Genomic DNA, 24990 nt, shown 5'->3' with positions numbered 1-24990 from the left:
ATTATAGTAGTTATATTCTTCTACATAGAGGCAGTATTATAGTAGTTATATTCTTGTACATAGGTGCAGTATTATAGTAGTCATATTCTTGTACATAGGAGCAGTATTATAGTAGTTATATTCTTGTACATAGGAGCAGTATTATAGTAGTTATATTCCTGTACATAGGGGCAGTATTATAGTAGTTATATTCTTGTATATAGGGGGCAGTATTATAGTAGTTATATTCTTGGATATAGGAGCAGTATTATAGTAGTTATATTCTTGTATATAGGGGCAGTATTATAGTAGTTATATTCTTGTATATAGGAGCAGTATTATAGTAGTTATATTCTTGTACATAGGGGCAGTATTATAGTAGTTATATTCTTGTATATAGGAGCAGTATTATAGCAGTTATATTCTTGTACATAGGGGGCAGTATTATAGTAGTTATATTCTTGTACATAGATGTAGTATTATAGTAGTTATATTCCTGTACATACGGGCAGTATTATAGTAGTTATATTCTTGTACATAGGGGGCAGTATTATAGTAGTTATATTCTTGTACATAGGAGGCAGTATTATAGTAGTTATATTCTTGTACATAGGGATCAGTATTATAGTAGTTATATTCTTGTACATAGATGTAGTACTATAGTAGTTATATTCCTGTACATACGGGCAGTATAATAGTAGTTATATTCTTGTACATAGGAGCAGTATAATAGTAGTTATATTCTTGTACATAGCAGCAGTATTATAGTAGTTATATTCTTGTACATAGGGGGCAGTATTATAGTAGTTATATTCTTGTACATAGGGGGCAGTATTATAGTAGTTATATTCTTGTACATAGGGGCAGTATTATAGTAGTTATATTCTTGTACATAGGGGGCAGTTTTATAGTAGTTATATTCTTGTACATAGATGTAGTATTATAGTAGGTATATTCCTGTACATACGGGCAGTATTATAGTAGTTATATTCTTGTACATAGGGGGCAGTATTATAGTAGTTATATTCTTGTACATAGGAGGCAGTATTATAGTAGTTATATTCTTGTACATAGGGATCAGTATTATAGTAGTTATATTCTTGTACATAGATGTAGTATTATAGTAGTTATATTCCTGTACATACGGGCAGTATTATAGTAGTTATATTCTTGTACATAGGAGCAGTATTATAGTAGTTATATTCTTGTACATAGCAGCAGTATTATAGTAGTTATATTCTTGTACATAGGGGGCAGTATTATAGTAGTTATATTCTTGTACATTGGGGGCAGTATTATAGTAGTTATATTCTTGTACATAGGGATCAGTATTATAGTAGTTATATTCTTGTACATAGATGTAGTATTATAGTAGTTATATTCCTGTACATACGGGCAGTATTATAGTAGTTATATTCTTGTACATAGGAGCAGTATTATAGTAGTTATATTCTTGTACATAGCAGCAGTATTATAGTAGTTATATTCTTGTACATAGTGGGCAGTATTATAGTAGTTATATTCTTGTACATAGGGGCAGTATTATAGTAGTTATATTCTTGTACATAGGGGGCAGTATTATAGTAGTTATATTCTTGTACATAGATGTAGTATTATAGTAGTTATATTCCTGTACATACGGGCAGTATTATAGTAGTTATATTCTTGTACATAGGGGGCAGTATTATTGTAGTTATATTCTTGTACATAGGAGGCAGTATTATAGTAGTTATATTCTTGTACATAGGGATCAGTATTATAGTAGTTATATTCTTGTACATAGATGTAGTATTATAGTAGTTATATTCCTGTACATACGGGCAGTATTATAGTAGTTATATTCTTGTACATAGGAGCAGTATTATAGTAGTTATATTCTTGTACATAGCAGCAGTATTATAGTAGTTATATTCTTGTACATAGGGGGCAGTATTATAGTATTTATATTCTTGTACATAGGAGCAGTATTATAGTAGTTATATTCTTGTACATAGGAGCAGTATTATAGTAGTTATATTCTTGTACATAGGAGCAGTATTATAGTAGTTATATTCTTGTACATAGGAGCAGTATTATAGTAGTTATATTCTTGTACATAGGGGGGCAGTATTATAGTAGTTATATTCTTGTACATAGGAGCAGTATTATAGTAGTTACATTCTTGTACATAGGGGCAGTATTATAGTAGTTATATTCTTGTACATAGGAGCAGTATTATAGTAGTTATATTCTCGTACATAGGAGCAGTATTATAGTAGTTATATTCTTGTACATAGGGGGGCAGTATTATAGTAGTTATATTCTTCTACATAGGGGCAGTATTATAGTAGTTATATTCTTGTACATAGGAGCAGTATTATAGTAGTTATATTCTTGTACATAGGAGCAGTATTATAGTAGTTATATTCTTGTACATAGGAGCAGTATTATAGTAGTTATATTCCTGTACATAGGGGCAGTATTATAGTAGTTATATTATTGGATATAGGAGCAGTATTATAGTAGTTATATACTTGTACATGGAGGGCAGTATTATAGTAGTTATATTCTTGTATATAGGGGGCAGTATTATAGTAGTTATATTCTTGGATATAGGAGCAGTATTATAGTAGTTATATACTTGTACATGGAGGGCAGTATTATAGTAGTTATATTCTTGTACATAGGGGGCAGTATTATAGTAGTTATATTCTTGTACATAGGAGCAGTATTATAGTAGTTATATTCTTGTACATAGGAGCAGTATTATAGTAGTTATATTCTTGTACATAGGGGGGCAGTATTATAGTAGTTATATTCTTCTACATAGGGGCAGTATTATAGTAGTTATATTCTTGTACATAGGAGCAGTATTATAGTAGTTATATTCTTGTACATAGGAGCAGTATTATAGTAGTTATATTCTTGTACATAGGAGCAGTATTATAGTAGTTATATTCTTTTACATAGGAGCAGTATTATAGTAGTTATATTCCTGTACATAGGGGCAGTATTATAGTAGTTATATTCTTGGATATAGGAGCAGTATTATAGTAGTTATATACTTGTACATGGAGGGCAGTATTATAGTAGTTATATTCTTGTATATAGGGGCAGTATTATAGTAGTTATATTCTTGGATATAGGAGCAGTATTATAGTAGTTATATACTTGTACATGGAGGGCAGTATTATAGTAGTTATATTCTTGTACATAGGAGCAGTATTATAGTAGTTATATTCTTGTACATAGGAGCAGTGTTATAGTAGTTATATTCCTGTACATAGGGGCAGTATTATAGTAGTTATATTCTTGTATATAGGGGCAGTATTATAGTAGTTATATACTTGTACATGAAGGGCAGTATTATAGTAGTTATATTCTTGTACATAGGAGCAGTATTATAGTAGTTATATTCTTGTACATAGGAGCAGTATTATAGTAGTTATATTCTTGTACATAGCAGCAGTATTATAGTAGTTATATTCTTGTACATAGGGGGCAGTATTATAGTATTTATATTCTTGTACATAGGAGCAGTATTATAGTAGTTATATTCTTGTACATAGGAGCAGTATTATAGTAGTTATATTCTTGTACATAGGAGCAGTATTATAGTAGTTATATTCTTGTACATAGGAGCAGTATTATAGTAGTTATATTCTTGTACATAGGGGGGCAGTATTATAGTAGTTATATTCTTGTACATAGGAGCAGTATTATAGTAGTTACATTCTTGTACATAGGGGCAGTATTATAGTAGTTATATTCTTGTACATAGGAGCAGTATTATAGTAGTTATATTCTTGTACATAGGAGCAGTATTATAGTAGTTATATTCTTGTACATAGGGGGGCAGTATTATAGTAGTTATATTCTTCTACATAGGGGCAGTATTATAGTAGTTATATTCTTGTACATAGGAGCAGTATTATAGTAGTTATATTCTTGTACATAGGAGCAGTATTATAGTAGTTATATTCTTGTACATAGGAGCAGTATTATAGTAGTTATATTCCTGTACATAGGGGCAGTATTATAGTAGTTATATTCTTGGATATAGGAGCAGTATTATAGTAGTTATATACTTGTACATGGAGGGCAGTATTATAGTAGTTATATTCTTGTATATAGGGGGCAGTATTATAGTAGTTATATTCTTGGATATAGGAGCAGTATTATAGTAGTTATATACTTGTACATGGAGGGCAGTATTATAGTAGTTATATTCTTGTACATAGGGGGCAGTATTATAGTAGTTATATTCTTGTACATAGGAGCAGTATTATAGTAGTTATATTCTTGTACATAGGAGCAGTATTATAGTAGTTATATTCTTGTACATAGGGGGGCAGTATTATAGTAGTTATATTCTTCTACATAGGGGCAGTATTATAGTAGTTATATTCTTGTACATAGGAGCAGTATTATAGTAGTTATATTCTTGTACATAGGAGCAGTATTATAGTAGTTATATTCTTGTACATAGGAGCAGTATTATAGTAGTTATATTCTTTTACATAGGAGCAGTATTATAGTAGTTATATTCCTGTACATAGGGGCAGTATTATAGTAGTTATATTCTTGGATATAGGAGCAGTATTATAGTAGTTATATACTTGTACATGGAGGGCAGTATTATAGTAGTTATATTCTTGTATATAGGGGCAGTATTATAGTAGTTATATTCTTGGATATAGGAGCAGTATTATAGTAGTTATATACTTGTACATGGAGGGCAGTATTATAGTAGTTATATTCTTGTACATAGGAGCAGTATTATAGTAGTTATATTCTTGTACATAGGAGCAGTGTTATAGTAGTTATATTCCTGTACATAGGGGCAGTATTATAGTAGTTATATTCTTGTATATAGGGGCAGTATTATAGTAGTTATATACTTGTACATGAAGGGCAGTATTATAGTAGTTATATTCTTGTACATAGGAGCAGTGTTATAGTAGTTATATTCCTTTACATAGGAGCAGTGTTATAGTAGTTATATTCTTGTACATAGGGGGCAGTATTATAGTAGTTATATTCTTGTACATAGGGGCAGTATTATAGTAGTTATATTCTTGTACATAGGAGCAGTGTTATAGTAGTTATATTCCTGTACATAGGGGCAGTATTATAGTAGTTATATTCTTGTATATAGGGGCAGTATTATAGTAGTTATATTCTTGTATATAGGGGCAGTATTATAGTAGTTATATTCTTGGATATAGGAGCAGTATTATAGTAGTTATATTCTTGTACATAGGGGGGCAGTATTATAGTAGTTATATTCTTGTATATAGGGGCAGTATTATAGTAGTTATATTCTTGGATATAGGAGCAGTATTATAGTAGTTATATTCTTGTACATAGGGGGGCAGTATTATAGTAGTTATATTCTTGTACATAGGAGCAGTGTTATAGTAGTTATATTCTTGTATATAGGGGCAGTATTATAGTAGTTATATTCTTGGATATAGGAGCAGTATTATAGTAGTTATATACTTGTACATGGAGGGCAGTATTATAGTAGTTATATTCTTGTACATAGGAGCAGTATTATAGTAGTTATATTCTTGTACATAGGAGCAGTGTTATAGTAGTTATATTCCTGTACATAGGAGCAGTGTTATAGTAGTTATATTCTTGTACATAGGGGGCAGTATTATAGTAGTTATATTCTTGTACATAGGGGCAGTATTATAGTAGTTATATTGTTGTACATAGGAGCAGTATTATAGTAGTTATATTCCTGTACATAGGGGCAGTATTATAGTAGTTATATTCTTGTATATAGGGGCAGTATTATAGTAGTTATATTCTTGGATATAGGAGCAGTATTATAGTAGTTATATTCTTGTACATAGGGGGGCAGTATTATAGTAGTTATATTCTTGTACATAGGAGCAGTGTTATAGTAGTTATATTCTTGTATATAGGGGCAGTATTATAGTAGTTATATTCTTGGATATAGGAGCAGTATTATAGTAGTTATATACTTGTACATGGAGGGCAGTATTATAGTAGTTATATTCCTGTACATAGGAGCAGTGTTATAGTAGTTATATTCTTGTACATAGGGGGCAGTATTATAGTAGTTATATTCTTGTACATAGGGGCAGTATTATAGTAGTTATATTCTTGTACATAGGAGCAGTGTTATAGTAGTTATATTCCTGTACATAGGGGCAGTATTATAGTAGTTATATTCTTGTACATAGGAGCAGTATTATAGTAGTTATATTCCTGTACATAGGAGCAGTATTATAGTAGTTATATTCTTGTACATAGGAGCAGTATTATAGTAGTTATATTCTTGTACATAGGAGCAGTATTATAGTAGTTATATTCTTGTACATAGGAGCAGTATTATAGTAGTTATATTCTTGTACATAGGAGCAGTATTATAGTAGTTATATTCTTGTATATAGGGGCAGTATTATAGTAGTTATATTCTTGGATATAGGAGCAGTATTATAGTAGTTATATTCTTGTACATAGGGGGGCAGAATTATAGTAGTTATATTATTCTACATAGGGGCAGTATTATAGTAGTTATATTCTTGTACATAGGAGCAGTATTATAGTAGTCATATTCTTGTACATAGGTGCAGTATTATAGTAGTTATATTCTTGGATATAGGAGCAGTATTATAGTAGTTATATACTTGTACATGGAGGGCAGTATTATAGTAGTTATATTCTTGTATATAGGGGGCAGTATTATAGTAGTTATATTCTTGGATATAGGAGCAGTATTATAGTAGTTATATACTTGTACATGGAGGGCAGTATTATAGTCGTTATATTCTTGTACATAGGGGGCAGTATTATAGTAGTTATATTCTTGTACATAGGAGCAGTATTATAGTAGTTATATTCTTGTACATAGGAGCAGTATTATAGTAGATATATTCTTGTACATAGGGGGGCAGTATTATAGTAGTTATATTCTTCTACATAGGGGCAGTATTATAGTAGTTATATTCTTGTACATAGGAGCAGTATTATAGTAGTTATATTCTTGTACATAGGAGCAGTATTATAGTAGTTATATTCTTGTACATAGGAGCAGTATTATAGTAGTTATATTCTTTTACATAGGAGCAGTATTATAGTAGTTATATTCCTGTACATAGGGGCAGTATTATAGTAGTTATATTCTTGGATATAGGAGCAGTATTATAGTAGTTATATACTTGTACATGGAGGGCAGTATTATAGTAGTTATATTCTTGTATATAGGGGCAGTATTATAGTAGTTATATTCTTGGATATAGGAGCAGTATTATAGTAGTTATATACTTGTACATGGAGGGCAGTATTATAGTAGTTATATTCTTTTACATAGGAGCAGTATTATAGTAGTTATATTCTTGTACATAGGAGCAGTGTTATAGTAGTTATATTCCTGTACATAGGGGCAGTATTATAGTAGTTATATTCTTGTATATAGGGGCAGTATTATAGTAGTTATATACTTGTACATGAAGGGCAGTATTATAGTAGTTATATTCTTGTACATAGGAGCAGTATTATAGTAGTTATATTCTTGTACATAGGAGCAGTATTATAGTAGTTATATTCTTGTACATAGCAGCAGTATTATAGTAGTTATATTCTTGTACATAGGGGGCAGTATTATAGTATTTATATTCTTGTACATAGGAGCAGTATTATAGTAGTTATATTCTTGTACATAGGAGCAGTATTATAGTAGTTATATTCTTGTACATAGGAGCAGTATTATAGTAGTTATATTCTTGTACATAGGAGCAGTATTATAGTAGTTATATTCTTGTACATAGGGGGGCAGTATTATAGTAGTTATATTCTTGTACATAGGAGCAGTATTATAGTAGTTACATTCTTGTACATAGGGGCAGTATTATAGTAGTTATATTCTTGTACATAGGAGCAGTATTATAGTAGTTATATTCTTGTACATAGGAGCAGTATTATAGTAGTTATATTCTTGTACATAGGGGGGCAGTATTATAGTAGTTATATTCTTCTACATAGGGGCAGTATTATAGTAGTTATATTCTTGTACATAGGGGCAGTATTATAGTAGTTATATTCTTGTACATAGGAGCAGTGTTATAGTAGTTATATTCCTGTACATAGGGGCAGTATTATAGTAGTTATATTCTTGTACATAGGAGCAGTATTATAGTAGTTATATTCCTGTACATAGGAGCAGTATTATAGTAGTTATATTCTTGTACATAGGAGCAGTATTATAGTAGTTATATTCTTGTACATAGGAGCAGTATTATAGTAGTTATATTCTTGTACATAGGAGCAGTATTATAGTAGTTATATTCTTGTACATAGGAGCAGTATTATAGTAGTTATATTCTTGTATATAGGGGCAGTATTATAGTAGTTATATTCTTGGATATAGGAGCAGTATTATAGTAGTTATATTCTTGTACATAGGGGGGCAGAATTATAGTAGTTATATTCTTCTACATAGGGGCAGTATTATAGTAGTTATATTCTTGTACATAGGAGCAGTATTATAGTAGTCATATTCTTGTACATAGGAGCAGTATTATAGTAGTTATATTCTTGTACATAGGAGCAGTATTATAGTAGTTATATTCCTGTACATAGGGGCAGTATTATAGTAGTTATATTCTTGTATATAGGGGGCAGTATTATAGTAGTTATATTCTTGGATATAGGAGCAGTATTATAGTAGTTATATTCTTGTATATAGGGGCAGTATTATAGTAGTTATATTCTTGTGTATAGGAGCAGTATTATAGTAGTTATATTCTTGTACATAGGGGCAGTATTATAGTAGTTATATTCTTGTATATAGGAGCAGTATTATAGCAGTTATATTCTTGTACATAGGGGGCAGTATTATAGTAGTTATATTCTTGTACATAGATGTAGTATTATAGTAGTTATATTCCTGTACATACGGGCAGTATTATAGTAGTTATATTCTTGTACATAGGGGGCAGTATTATAGTAGTTATATTCTTGTACATAGGAGGCAGTATTATAGTAGTTATATTCTTGTACATAGGGATCAGTATTATAGTAGTTATATTCTTGTACATAGATGTAGTATTATAGTAGTTATATTCCTGTACATACGGGCAGTATTATAGTAGTTATATTCTTGTACATAGGAGCAGTATTATAGTAGTTATATTCTTGTACATAGCAGCAGTATTATAGTAGTTATATTCTTGTACATAGGGGGCAGTATTATAGTAGTTATATTCTTGTACATAGGGGGCATTATTATAGTAGTTATATTCTTGTACATAGGGGCAGTATTATAGTAGTTATATTCTTGTACATAGGGGGCAGTTTTATAGTAGTTATATTCTTGTACATAGATGTAGTATTATAGTAGTTATATTCCTGTACATACGGGCAGTATTATAGTAGTTATATTCTTGTACATAGGGGGCAGTATTATAGTAGTTATATTCTTGTACATAGGAGGCAGTATTATAGTAGTTATATTCTTGTACATAGGGATCAGTATTATAGTAGTTATATTCTTGTACATAAATGTAGTATTATAGTAGTTATATTCCTGTACATACGGGCAGTATTATAGTAGTTATATTCTTGTACATAGGAGCAGTATTATAGTAGTTATATTCTTGTACATAGCAGCAGTATTATAGTAGTTATATTCTTGTACATAGGGGGCAGTATTATAGTAGTTATATTCTTGTACATAGGGGGCAGTATTATAGTAGTTATATTCTTGTACATAGGAGCAGTATTATAGTAGTTATATTCCTGTACATAGGGGCAGTATTATAGTAGTTATATTCTTGTATATAGGGGGCAGTATTATAGTAGTTATATTCCTGGATATAGGAGCAGTATTATAGTAGTTATATTCTTGTATATAGGGGCAGTATTATAGTAGTTATATTCTTGTATATAGGAGCAGTATTTTAGTAGTTATATTCTTGTACATAGGGGCAGTATTATAGTAGTTATATTCTTGTATATAGGAGCAGTATTATAGCAGTTATATTCTTGTACATAGGGGGCAGTATTATAGTAGTTATATTCTTGTACATAGATGTAGTATTATAGTAGTTATATTCCTGTACATACGGGCAGTATTATAGTAGTTATATTCTTGTACATAGGGGGGCAGTATTATAGTAGTTATATTCTTGTACATAGGAGGCAGTATTATAGTAGTTATATTCTTGTACATAGGGATCAGTATTATAGTAGTTATATTCTTGTACATAGATGTAGTATTATAGTAGTTATATTCCTGTACATACGGGCAGTATTATATTAGTTATATTCTTGTACATAGGAGCAGTATTATAGTAGTTATATTATTGTACATAGCAGCAGTATTATAGTAGTTATATTCTTGTACATAGGGCGCAGTATTATAGTAGTTATATTCTTGTACATAGGGGGCAGTATTATAGTAGTTATATTCTTGTACATAGGGGCAGTATTATAGTAGTTATATTCTTGTACATAGGGGGCAGTTTTATAGTAGTTATATTCTTGAACATAGGGGGCAGTATTATATTAGCTATATTCTTGTACATAGGGGCAGTATTATCTATATATATAATCGTCTTATCTCGTCTGTCTTGTCTGTCTTTCTGTCTGTCTGTCCAGGAAATCCCGCGTCGCTCATTGGTCCGGCAGCGGCCAATCTGCGCCGCGGGATTTCTGAAAAAAGATGGCGGCCGCTAGCGGCTCATCTGCGGGACGGAGCTCAGCGGCGTACCAGCAGAAGGACCCCGACCGCCGGACCCATCTGCGGGACGGAGATGCAGCCGGGAGATGAGCTGCGCGAGGCGCTCATCTCCCGGCCGGTAGCAGCGGATGGACTGCCGGCGCCCCTGACCTCCATGCGGAAGGGAGGACCGGGGAGCGGCGCTGCGGGTCGGGATACTTGTGCTGCGAGCGTCCGCTATGTCCCGGGTTCTCGCAGCGTAAGTAGCCGCACAGGCAGCGCCGCTCCCCGGTCCTCACCAAGACGATTCGATGATTGGTCGCGGTCTTCGGACCCGACCAATCACTGATCTTAGCGCAAAACTTAAACACCGCTGTGCTGATTGGTCGCCGACGCTGCCCGCGACCAATCACCGATTTGGGCGCCACATTAAATATCGGCCGCGAACTATCAGCACAGCTGTGTTTAAATGAGGAGCCAAGATCGGTGATTGGTCGCGGCCGATATTTAAATTTGGCCCCCAAATCGGTGATTGGTCGCGGTCAGCGTCCGCGACCAATCAGCACAGTAGTGTTTAACTTTGGCCGCAAGATCAGTGATTGGTCGCGGGCCAAGTCCGCGACCAATCACCGATTTGTGCGGCACATTTAAATAGCGGCCGCGACCAATTGGATGTCAGCGCCGCTCCCCGGTCCTCCCTTCACGCCCTAGCTGCATGGATGTCAGCGCCGCTGCCTGTGCGGATACTTCCACTCCGAGAACCCGGGACATGAGCGGGCGCTCGGAGCAGAAGTATCCCGACCCGCAGCGCCGCTCCCCGGTCCTCCCTTCACACCCTAGCCGCTGATGTCCCCACAGTATCCGCATGGTGTTACAAAGGTCCGGACATTTGTGTTAAAAATCGATGATTGGTCGCTGGCGCTGCCCGCGACCAATCATCGATTTGGGCGCCAAATTCAAATATCGGCCGCGACCAATCAGCACAGCGGTGTTTAAATGTGGAGCCAAGATCGGTGATTGGTCGCGGAAGATATTTAAATTTGGCGCCCAAATCGATGATTGGTCGCGGGCAGCGCCAGCGACCAATCATCGATTTTTAACACAAATGTCCGGACCTTTGTAACACCATGCGGATACTGTGGGGACATCAGCGGCTAGGGTGTGAAGGGAGGACCGGGGAGCGGCGCTGCGGGTCGGGATACTTCTGCTGCGAGCAGTCGCTCATGTCCCGGGTTCTCGGAGCGGAAGTATCCGCACAGGCAGCGGCGCTCCCCGGTCCTCACTAATACGATTCCGCTCCCCGCTCCTCACCAATACGATTCGCTGATTGGTCGCGCTCTCCGCACGAGACCAATCAGTGATCTTGGCGCTAAAGTTAAACACCGCTCTGCTGATTGGTCGCGGCCGCTGCCCGCGACCAATCACCGATTTGGCCGCCACATTTAAATAGCGGCCGTGACCAATCACCGATCTTGCCGCGACATTTAAACACTGCTGTGCTAATTGGTCGCGGACGCCAGCCGCGACCAATCAGCGAGCTTGGCGCCAAATTTAAACAACGCTCTGCTGATTGATCGCGGTCGCTGGTCGAGATCAATCAGCAGTATTGGCGCAAACTTTAAACCCCACTCTGCTGATTGGTGGAGGCCGTCAGCGATTTTGGCGCAATATTTAAACACCGCTCTGCTAATTGCGCCCCGTCGGCCGCATACCTATTCTAGAATACCCGATGCATTAGAATCGGGCCACCATCTAGTAGTAGTTATATTCTTGTACATAGGGGCAGTATTATAGTAGTTATATTCTTGTACATAGGGAGCAGTATTATAGTAGTTATATTCTTGTACATAGGAGCAGTATTATAGTAGTTATATTCTTGTACATAGGAGCAGTATTATAGTAGATATATTCTTGTACATAGGGGCAGTATTATAGTAGATATATTCTTGTACATAGGGGCAGTATTATAGTAGTTATATTCTTGTACATAGGGGGCAGTATTATAGTAGTTATATTCTTGTACATAGGGGTAGTATTATAGTAGTTATATTCTTGTACATAGGGGCAGTATTATAGTAGATATATTCTTGTACATAGGGGCAGTATTATAGTAGTTATATTCTTGTACATAGAGGGCAGTATTATAGTAGATATATTCTTGTACATAGGGGTAGTATTATAGTAGTTATATTCTTGTACATAGGGGGCAGTATTATAGTAGTTATATTCTTGTACATAGGGGGCAGTATTATAGTAGTTATATTCTTGTACATAGGGGCAGTATTATAGTAGTTATATTCTTGTACATAGGGGTCGGTATTATAGTAGTTATATTCTTGTACATGGGAGCAGTATTATAGTAGTTATATTCTTGTGCATAGGAGCAGTATTATAGTAGTTATATTCTTGTACATAGGGGGCAGTATTATAGTAGATATATTCTTGTACATAGGAGCAGTATTATAGTAGTTATATTCTTGTACATAGGGGGCAGTATTATAGTAGTTATATTCTTGTACATAGAGGGCAGTATTATAGTAGATATATTCTTGTTCATAGGGGGCAGTATTATAGTAGATATATTCTTGTACATAGGAGCAGTATTATAGTAGTTATATTCTTGTACATAGGGGGCAGTATTATAGTAGTTATATTCTTGTACATAGGGGCAGTATTATAGTAGTTATATTCTTGTACATAGAGGGCAGTATTATAGTAGATATATTCTTGTACATAGGGGTAGTATTATAGCAGTTATATTCTTGTACATAGGGGTCGGTATTATAGTAGTTATATTCTTGTACATGGGAGCAGTATTATAGTAGTTATATTCTTGTGCATAGGAGCAGTATTATAGTAGTTATATTCTTGTACATAGGAGCAGTATTATAGTAGTTATATTCTTGTACATAGGAGCAGTATTATAGTAGTTATATTCTTGTACATAGGGGGCAGTATTATAGTAGTTATATTCTTGTACATAGGAGCAGTATTATAGTAGTTATATTCTTGTACATAGGAGCAGTATTATAGTAGTTATATTCTTGTACATAGGGGTAGTATTATAGCAGTTATATTCTTGTACATAGGGGTCGGTATTATAGTAGTTATATTCTTGTACATGGGAGCAGTATTATAGTAGTTATATTCTTGTGCATAGGAGCAGTATTATAGTAGTTATATTCTTGTACATAGGGGGCAGTATTATAGTAGATATATTCTTGTACATAGGAGCAGTATTATAGTAGTTATATTCTTGTACATAGGGGGCAGTATTATAGTAGTTATATTCTTGTACATAGGGGCAGTATTATAGTAGTTATATTCTTGTACATAGAGGGCAGTATTATAGTAGATATATTCTTGTACATAGGGGTAGTATTATAGCAGTTATATTCTTGTACATAGGGGTCGGTATTATAGTAGTTATATTCTTGTACATAGGAGCAGTATTATAGTAGTTATATTCTTGTACATGGGAGCAGTATTATAGTAGTTATATTCTTGTGCATAGGAGCAGTATTATAGTAGTTATATTCTTGTACATAGGAGCAGTATTATAGTAGTTATATTCTTGTACATAGGGGGCAGTATTATAGTAGTTATATTCTTGTACATAGGAGCAGTATTATAGTAGTTATATTCTTGTACATAGGAGCAGTATTACAGTAGTTATATTCTTGTACATAGGGGGCAGTATTATAGTAGTTATATTCTTGTACATAGGAGCAGTATTATAGTAGTTATATTCTTGTACATAGGGGGCAGTATTATAGTAGTTATATTCTTGTACATAGGGGCAGTATTATAGTAGTTATATTCTTGTACATAGGAGCAGTATTATAGTAGTTATATTCTTGTACATAGGGGCAGTATTATAGTAGTTATATTCTTGTACATAGGAGCAGTATTATAGTAGTTATATTCTTGTACATAGGAGCAGTATTATAGTAGTTATATTCTTGCACATAGGGGCAGTATTATAGTAGTTATATTCTTGTATATAGGGAGCAGTATTATAGTAGTTATATTCTTGTACATAGGAGCAGTATTATAGTAGTTATATTCTTGCACATAGGGGCAGTATTATAGTTATATTTTTGCACATAGGGGGCAGTATTATAGTAGTACATGTAGTCTGCCTATCTTCACATTAGGATATCTGACACTTTAGTCTCTGGACTTTTTTCCTTGCTGTTCATTCGTCTGTGATAGTAGAAGATCAGCCAAGAACATGATCTATTTTTTGCATTTACATTTTATTTTTGTGATTTTTCCGCGGACTCTTCGCCTCCAGAGTCATTAGCTGAGCGATCAGAGGAAGCCGCGTGTTTAGCCTCTCTTGATATTTTAATTGCCGCCTTCTCTTCTACATGTATTATAAACAATTTGCTTCTGTTATTTTTTTACAAGGAATGAAGTTTTTTTTTTTTCTCTTAGATACTTCAAAGAAATCCCTACTAATTAAAAACTGAGCCGCGGTAGTTAAAATCATATTAATAAGATAAATGCCGGTCACTCCGCCTGTAACTAGTGCGGGATGAAGTCTGGCTGCGGAGATAGCGTTTTCCTCTATTCCCAGGTGGCCGATAGCAGGATTCAGATATTCTATGCAAAATAATAATAAAAGGAAAAAGATTTGCTGTAATAAAATCAGGACAGAGCTGAGAACAGATGGATTTCTTATATCTGCTCATCTAGTCCAGGAATTGATATAAATGCTGTGACCTCAAAAATAATAATAAAAAAAATAATAAAATCTTCCACATTACAAACAGATATACCACCGCCACTAAGTGAACAAATCATACCATCAAGACAAGAAGGAAAAATTCCACCATACTGTGATTGTATAAATAAATAATACCGAATCATGCCACCATGTGAAAAGGAAAGGGCAACATACTGTGGCTGAATAATACCACCATATAGAGAGCAAGTAATACTGCTAGACAGCGACTGAAGAACGTCAACAATCAGCATAAGAAAGTACTGGCAAACAGAATATAAATATGAACACCATATAGCAAATTAATAATACTGCCATACACACTAAAGTTGATAATGCTACCATGCAGTGAATGATTAGTAATAAAAACGTACAAAATAACACCATAGTGCTAATGAATAATACCGCTATATAGCATATTAATGATATTTCTATTCAGCAACGGAATAATACCGCTATACAGTGACCAGATTTCAATTTTTAGACAGCTAGTAACTCAAGTTTCCGTATAGGATCCCCCAGAAGAGCCCCTTATAAAACGATTCCCCGTAAAACTTCTTCCACAAGTGGGCAGTACTGAGTGGTTTCTGATCGTCCAGCCCACGGGGAGTCCACAGTTACCCAATCGTCTCTGCGGAAAGTCAAATTACCGCGTCATCCCACTGTCTAGTGTAGCACCCTGAGGATTCGGCTGCTACAGGGGTATTGCACCTCAACCCAGAGGTGTGATATTCCACTCCCGGGTAAGGATGGAGTGTGGACCTGAGCTCGGTAGGCTGCATGCACTACACACATCCCATTTCCGAGGAGCAGACCGACGGTACTCCCACTTAGAAATGTGCAGGTACGACCGAGTCTGTTCCTGGCTGGAGTGGGAGGGGGGTGGTACATCCCAAGTAGTGTAGGGGCAGATAGGGGGAGCAGCCTGGGTAAAGATAGGAGCTCATTGGGTGCTGGTCACCTGAGCTCACACATAGAGGGTGTATATAAGGTGGGCACCAACTAAGAACAGGGTCAGTTGCAGAGAGAAAGTCAGGAGCAGAGGAGAAGAAAGACCCAGAGTGAGAGAGGAGAAGAGAGAGAGACCCAGAGGGGGGAAACAGCAGAAAAGGACTCCAAGATCCCAACTTAAATCCCCGGGTGAAGAGTCGGCACCAGGGTACCGGAACCCAAGCTGGTGGGGGTAAAAACACTCCCCAGCCAGAGACCGGAGACTGTGGGCAGCGTTTGCCACGGTCACCCACCACATCCACCACGAAGGCATACCACGAGGAGGGTCAGGGAACCCAAGGCCAAGGGTGTCCCAACAGAAGGCCCGAGGGAGCTGGACCTGGGTGGATCAATAGTGGGGACGGCCAGAGAAAGGACTGAAGGAGAGCTCAGGGTCACGCTCCGGACTTATTTGGGAGTTGGCTGGATCCAGAACCTGGTGGACGCAGCACGGCTCGGGAGGTCACTCGAAGCTGGAGTGACCAGAACATCAGCAGTGAGTAAACATCCTAAACTGCATAACCCGACTCTGTCTCTGATTGCCGTCTACACTGCATCACCACAACTCCCATCCTCTGCACCTGACCCCCTGAGGCCATACCCCTCCCGTTGGGGGTTATACTATCTAAAGCTGCACCAACACCATCAGCCTCAGCGGACCCTGCTGCAGCGGCGGCCGTAGTGACCGCAATCCAACGGGTGGCGTAGTCGACATAACGAACTTTGTAACATCTGTAGGACTGCCACATACTCTGAGCTTGACACCCTGGGCACGGACCGGGTCACAGCCACTCGGAGACTACAACCCCCATCTGATCCGGCTCCGGGTATTCCCCTAAAGAATATGGCCCAGGGGGTGCGTCAACTTTGGCGTAGTCGGCAGGATTACGTGCCCGCAACACCCGGGTACTGCGTGCCTGAAGAAAAGAACGAGTTTACCTCAAAAAGAAGTCTCCTGCCGGTTCCGGAGGGTCCCCGCCATCGGACCCCATCACCAGTCGATTCCCGCCGGTTGTCCGCCATTAACAGCTTTTTCCCGCCATCTGCAGAGTTTCCCGCCACTGGGAAGCGATTCCCGCCATTTCCAAAGGTTTCCCGCCTTGGAAGAGCGGACGCCATTATGGGCGTGCCAGAGGGTGGCAAGAGGCCACCTCCCATCGTGGGCCAGGACCGAAAATGGCGCCAAAAGTGGAAACCGCCCCCACCAACAGAGACTGTGATGCTAGAGGTGTCTGTCAGCGTGAAAGAACCGCCCCTGGAGCTGACAATCACCAAGTGGCCCCGGGACCGCCCTCGAAGGGGGAGGAGACGAGAGAAAAGAACGAAGATGGGTGTCGCCTGGGGCAGTCTGGAGCGAGCGCACCCGGAGGCAGGAAGCCTGGAGAGGAGTAGCAGAGAAGCTCACCCGGAGATGTCCAGAGAGCAGAGCAGCACCGGCCCGCTGGCCAGGAGCCTGCTGGAAGAAGAGCAGAGCAGCACCGACCCGTTGGTCAGGAGCCTGCTGGAGACCACGACCCCACTAGGCCTAGTGGAGGTCCTCGCACAGCTCCCCCGAGACCGGGAGTGTGCACAGACTGCCCTGGAGGGCCTCGCAAGGAGGATGGCCCGGGTGCAGCGAGAGACATTGGCGGAGTGGAGCCGAGAGATGGCCCAGCAAACCAAGACCCGGAGCACGCCAGCCAAGATGAGGAGACAGACCGCCTCTGAGGATGGCGCGGGAGGACCCAAGGCCGGAGACGGCGCCGAGAAGGGAGCCGAACGCATGGAGGCAGGTAAAGGGGACGTCTATACCCCAAGCCGGGACACCGCTTACCTGCCCCAGCTCCCCGTCGCAGAGCCCGAAAGTCCCCCTGCTGTGCCCGAAAACGCCATGTCACCGACGCAGACTAGGCCCCAACCGGAAGCCGCCGCCGCGACCCCTGTGACGTCACACGTCTCGACCCCGAGCGTGACCAAGCAGGAAGTACCACCAGCCTGGTCGCAAGGCCTAGTACCCCCAGGCGTCGCATCACCAACAGCGCCCCCTACCTCCGCGGAGCCTCCGGCCTGGCCGCAAGGCCAGGTAGCCCAGGGTGCCGCCGTCCTAACGGTGCCCTTCACCTTCCAGGTGCCCCAGGCCTGGCTGCAAGGCCTGGGCAACCCGGGCGCCACCACCACCGCGCCCGCACCCGTAAAACCAAGGGTGCCGCGTCTGGGAGAGGACTTGTTTGCCCAGCACACGTGGCCGGACGGGCAGCCTTTCATCTGGCCCCAGAAATATTATGAACTGGAGCACCAGAGGAGAGTTGGGGCCATGTGTGCAACCCTGATTACGGCTCCGAAGCTCGTGATAAGGATCTCGCCCCCGCTTGAAGAGACCCAATTTGAGTGGGACCCCACCGGAGAAGACCTAATGGGGTTCACTCAAGAAACCAGGGCAGCTGCAGCGGAGCGTGCTGAGTGCTGCCGACAGCAGCTCGAGGAGTTTGCGAGGGAGCGGAGAGAGAGGCGGGTCCGGGAACAACAGGCCCAAATAAGGAGCGCCGAGCAGAAGAGCCGGACCAGGAGAAACCCCCGTGCAGCGCACAGTCCCCGCACCACCGGGACTGTAATTAAGTTCAATATGCAGCATGGGTGGGGCTTCATCAGAGACCACAACACCCCCGGCGACGTCTTTGTCACGCGCAGAGATGTGGAGTCCCATCTGCCGGAGGGGCACAGAGGTCGTGACCTTTATATCGGGGACGAGGTCACCTTTACCCGGCACAAGTGTGCCAAAGGACCTTACGCCCTCCATGTGCATCGCCTGACAGAGGAGGAGCTGCGATGTGAGGAGGAAGAGCAAGAGGATCCGGACGGGTCTGAAGCTGAGATCCCCAAAGAAGGAGCAGGAGGAAGACGTTGTTGAGCACAGCGGAGTAGGTGCTGTAAATAGTTACCCGATCGGGGTATAAAGAAACTGTTACTGCAAATATAGTCCCCGTTGGGACCAGCTGAGTGAACTGTTTACCCGTTTACCCTTAATCCCACAGGCTGAGGACTGTGAGCAGCCATTCCCTTTCCCTCCTTACCTGGCCGAGGACTGAGAGCGGCCATATCCCTTATAAATAGTTGCGCGTCCTAAAGCGCCCCCTACCGGTTTTATAGGAAAACCAGTTTTTCTAAGAGACTGTCGCACTTTTCCCGGACACACGTTGCACAGTGTCCGGAGGAGGAACCAGAAACAAGAGACGACGAGAATGTTATATGAAAAGTTTTATATATATATAATGTTTTATATGTTTTATATGTTTATATGAAAATTTTGTATGTTTTGGTGTTGTTTTTGTCTTACAGCCCGAGGACGTGCTGTGATTTACCAGGGGGGAATGTAGCACCCTGAGGATTCGGCTGCTACAGGGGTATTGCACCTCAACCCAGAGGTGTGATATTCCACTCCCGGGTAAGGATGGAGTGTGGACCTGAGCTCGGTAGGCTGCATGCACTACACACATCCCATTTCCGAGGAGCAGACCGACGGTACTCCCACTTAGAAATGTGCAGGTACGACCGAGTCTGTTCCTGGCTGGAGTGGGAGGGGGGTGGTACATCCCAAGTAGTGTAGGGGCAGATAGGGGGAGCAGCCTGGGTAAAGATAGGAGCTCATTGGGTGCTGGTCACCTGAGCTCACACATAGAGGGTGTATATAAGGTGGGCACCAACTAAGAACAGGGTCAGTTGCAGAGAGAAAGTCAGGAGCAGAGGAGAAGAAAGACCCAGAGTGAGAGAGGAGAAGAGAGAGAGACCCAGAGGGGGGAAACAGCAGAAAAGGACTCCAAGATCCCAACTTAAATCCCCGGGTGAAGAGTCGGCACCAGGGTACCGGAACCCAAGCTGGTGGGGGTAAAAACACTCCCCAGCCAGAGACCGGAGACTGTGGGCAGCGTTTGCCACGGTCACCCACCACATCCACCACGAAGGCATACCACGAGGAGGGTCAGGGAACCCAAGGCCAAGGGTGTCCCAACAGAAGGCCCGAGGGAGCTGGACCTGGGTGGATCAATAGTGGGGACGGCCAGAGAAAGGACTGAAGGAGAGCTCAGGGTCACGCTCCGGACTTATTTGGGAGTTGGCTGGATCCAGAACCTGGTGGACGCAGCACGGCTCGGGAGGTCACTCGAAGCTGGAGTGACCAGAACATCAGCAGTGAGTAAACATCCTAAACTGCATAACCCGACTCTGTCTCTGATTGCCGTCTACACTGCATCACCACAACTCCCATCCTCTGCACCTGACCCCCTGAGGCCATACCCCTCCCGTTGGGGGTTATACTATCTAAAGCTGCACCAACACCATCAGCCTCAGCGGACCCTGCTGCAGCGGCGGCCGTAGTGACCGCAATCCAACGGGTGGCGTAGTCGACATAACGAACTTTGTAACATCTGTAGGACTGCCACATACTCTGAGCTTGACACCCTGGGCACGGACCGGGTCACAGCCACTCGGAGACTACAACCCCCATCTGATCCGGCTCCGGGTATTCCCCTAAAGAATATGGCCCAGGGGGTGCGTCACTAGCACAGTGACGTCATAATGGTGGGGGGCACGAGTCCAGTCTGTGGTATATCTAAAGTGCATGGGGGGCTTCAGTGGACACCAGTGATAAGATTTCATGTTCAGTCAAAGGACAATGACGACCGCTGACTGCAGCAGAAGTTTTTGTTCTCATAAATTGTCAAATTCTTGATTTTTTTTGTTTTTCACGATTTATGTTGCGCCTTGCGGATGCCAGATATTGTGTTTTCCGTATTTCACATATCTCCTCTCTGTAGCGGCGCACATATGTCACACTTTTCGAAGCTGTGTTGTGACAGACGGGTGTAGGATCTGTTTTTGCTTTATGTTTGGAGAAGAGATCCCTCGCATCAACATTTGTCACCGAGATGTAGAGCGCAGGCTTCTGTGGCTGCAGGAAATGTGTGATGTCCCCGACGTTCCTCGCAGCGATTATCATCGTCATATGCAAAACAGCCGAGAAAGCGGGAGAGTAGCAAAGAGAACAGGAGAAAGCAGGGAGAGCGCTGAAAAGTGGGGATGAGGACAGCAAGAGAGACTGGAGGCAAAGTGCAGCACAGAGTGCAAGAGAGACTGGAGGCAAAGTGCAGCATAGAGTGCAAGAGAGACTGGAGGAAAAGTGCAGCACAAAGTGCAAGAGAGACTGGAGGAAAAGTGCAGCACAGAGTGCAAGAGAGACTGGAGGCAAAGTGCAGCATAGAGTGCAAGAGAGACTGGAGGAAAAGTGCAGCACAAAGTGCAAGAGAGACTGGAGGAAAAGTGCAGCACAGAGTGCAAGAGAGACTGGAGGCAAAGTGCAGCACAGAGTGCAAGAGAGACTGGAGGCAAAGTGCAGCATAGAGTGCAAGAGAGACTGGAGGAAAAGTGCAGCACAAAGTGCAAGAGAGACTGGAGGAAAAGTGCAGCACAGAGTGCAAGAGAGACTGGAGGAAAAGTGCAGCACAGAGTGCAAGAGAGACTGGAGGCAAAGTGCAGCATAGAGTGCAAGAGAGACTGGAGGAAAAGTGCAGCACAGAGTGCAAGAGAGACTGGAGGCAAAGTGCAGCACAAAGTGCAAGAGAGACTGGAGGAAAAGTGCAGCACAGAGTGCAAGAGAGACTGGAGGAAAAGTGCAGCACAAAGTGCAAGAGAGACTGGAGGAAAAGTGCAGCACAGAGTGCAAGAGAGACTGGAGGCAAAGTGCAGCACAGAGTGCAAGAGAGACTGGAGGCAAAGTGCAGCATAGAGTGCAAGAGAGACTGGAGGAAAAGTGCAGCACAGAGTGCAAGAGAGACTGGAGGCAAAGTGCAGCATAGAGTGCAAGAGAGACTGGAGGAAAAGTGCAGCACAGAGTGCAAGAGAGACTGGAGGCAAAGTGCAGCATAGAGTGCAAGAGAGACTGGAGGAAAAGTGCAGCATAGAGTGCAAGAGAGACTGGAGGAAAAGTGCAGCACAAAGTGCAAGAGAGACTGGAGGAAAAGTGCAGCACAGAGTGCAAGAGAGACTGGAGGCAAAGTGCAGCACAGAGTGCAAGAGAGACTGGAGGCAAAGTGCAGCACAAAGTGCAAGAGAGACTGGAGGAAAAGTGCAGCATAGAGTGCAAGAGAGACTGGAGGAAAAGTGCAGCATAGAGTGCAAGAGAGACTGGAGGCAAAGTGCAGCACAGAGTGCAAGAGAGACTGGAGGAAAAGTGCAGCATAGAGTGCAAGAGAGACTGGAGGAAAAGTGCAGCATAGAGTGCAAGAGAGACTGGAGGAAAAGTGCAGCACAAAGTGCAAGAGAGACTGGAGGAAAAGTGCAGCACAGAGTGCAAGAGAGACTGGAGGCAAAGTGCAGCACAGAGTGCAAGAGAGACTGGAGGCAAAGTGCAGCATAGAGTGCAAGAGAGACTGGAGGCAAAGTGCAGCACAGAGTGCAAGAGAGACTGGAGGCAAAGTGCAGCACAGAGTGCAAGAGAGACTGGAGGCAAAGTGCAGCATAGAGTGCAAGAGAGACTGGAGGAAAAGTGCAGCATAGAGTGCAAGAGAGACTGGAGGAAAAGTGCAGCACAAAGTGCAAGAGAGACTGGAGGAAAAGTGCAGCACAAAGTGCAAGAGAGACTGGAGGAAAAGTGCAGCACAGAGTGCAAGAGAGACTGGAGGCAAAGTGCAGCATAGAGTGCAAGAGAGACTGGGGGAAAAGTGCAGCACAGAGTGCAAGAGAGACTGGAGGAAAAGTACAGCACAGAGTGCAAGAGAGACTGGAGGAAAAGTGCAGCACAGAGTGCAAGAGAGACTGGAGGAAAAGTGCAGCACAGAGTGCAAGAGAGACTGGAGGAAAAGTGCAGCACAAAGTGCAAGAGAGACTGGAGGCAAAGTGGAGCACAAAGTGCAAGAGAGACAGGAGGAAAAGTGCAGCACAGAGTGCAAGAGAGACTGGAGGAAAAGTGCAGCACAGAGTGCAAGAGAGACTGGAGGAAAAGTGCAGCACAGAGTGCAAGAGAGACTGGAGGAAAAGTGCAGCACAGAGTGCAAGAGAGACTGGAGGCAAAGTGCAGCACAGAGTGCAAGAGAGACTAGAGGCAAAGTGCAGCATAGAGTGCAAGAGAGACGGGAGGCAAAGTGCAGCATAGAGTGCAACAGAGACTGGAGGAAAAGTGCAGCACAAAGTGCAAGAGAGACTGGAGGAAAAGTGCAGCACAGAGTGCAAGAGAGACTGGAGGAAAAGTGCAGCACAAAGTGCAAGAGAGACTGGAGGCAAAGTGGAGCACAAAGTGCAAGAGAGACTGGAGGAAAAGTGCAGCACAGAGTGCAAGAGAGACTGGAGGAAGAGTGCAGCACGGAGTGCAAGAGAGACTGGAGGAAAAGTGCAGCACAGAGTGCAAAAGAGATTGGAGGAAAAGTGCAGCACAGAGTGCAAGAGAGACTGGAGGAAAAGTGCAGCACAAAGTGCAAGAGAGACTGGAGGAAAAGTGCAGCACAAAGTGCAAGAGAAACTGGAGGAAAAGTGCAGCACAGAGTGCAAGAGAGACTGGAGGAAAAGTGCAGCACGGAGTGCAAGAGAGACTGGAGGAAAAGTGCAGCACGGAGTGCAAGAGAGACTGGAGGAAAAGTGCAGCACAAAGTGCAAGAGAGACTGGAGGAAAAGTGCAGCACAAAGTGCAAGAGAGACTGGAGGAAAAGTGGAGCACAAAGTGCAAGAGAGACTGGAGGAAAAGTGCAGCACAGAGTGCAAGAGAGACTGGAGGAAAAGTGCAGCACAGAGTGCAAGAGAGACTGGAGGAAAAGTGCAGCACAGAGTGCAAGAGAGACTGGAGGCAAAGTGCAGCACAGAGTGCAAGAGAGACTGGAGGCAAAGTGCAGCACAGAGTGCAAGAGAGACTGGAGGCAAAGTGCAGCACAGAGTGCAAGAGAGACTGGAGGCAAAGTGCAGCACAGAGTGCAAGAGAGACTGGAGGCAAAGTGCAGCACAGAGTGCAAGAGAGACTGGAGGAAAAGTGCAGCACAAAGTGCAAGAGAGACTGGAGGCAAAGTGGAGCACAAAGTGCAAGAGAGACTGGAGGAAAAGTGCAGCACAGAGTGCAAGAGAGACTGGAGGAAAAGTGCAGCACAGAGTGCAAGAGAGACTGGAGGAAAAGTGCAGCACAGAGTGCTAGAGAGACTGGAGGAAAAGTGCAGCACAGAGTGCAAGAGAGACTGGAGGAAAAGTGCAGCACAGAGTGCAAGAGAGACTGGAGGAAAAGTGCAGCACAGAGTGCAAGAGAGACTGGAGGCAAAGTGCAGCACAGAGTGCAAGAGAGACTAGAGGAAAAGTGCAGCATAGAGTGCAAGAGAGACTGGAGGAAAAGTGCAGCACAAAGTGCAAGAGAGACTGGAGGAAAAGTGCAGCATAGAGTGCAAGAGAGACTGGAGGAAAAGTGCAGCACAAAGTGCAAGAGAGACTGGAGGAAAAGTGCAGCACGGAGTGCAAGAGAGACTGGAGGAAAAGTGCAGCACAGAGTGCAAGAGAGACTGGAGGAAAAGTGCAGCACAGAGTGCAAGAGAGACTGGAGGCAAAGTGCAGCATAGAGTGCAAGAGAGACTGGGGGAAAAGTGCAGCACAGAGTGCAAGAGAGACTGGAGGAAAA

This window comes from Phyllobates terribilis, unplaced genomic scaffold, assembly GCF_046119375.1.
Source record: "Phyllobates terribilis strain yellow unplaced genomic scaffold, ASM4611937v1 Scaffold_3__8_contigs__length_932513732, whole genome shotgun sequence".
NCBI classification, from domain to species: domain Eukaryota; kingdom Metazoa; phylum Chordata; class Amphibia; order Anura; family Dendrobatidae; genus Phyllobates; species Phyllobates terribilis.
Note: the sequence above shows the minus strand (reverse complement) of the source record.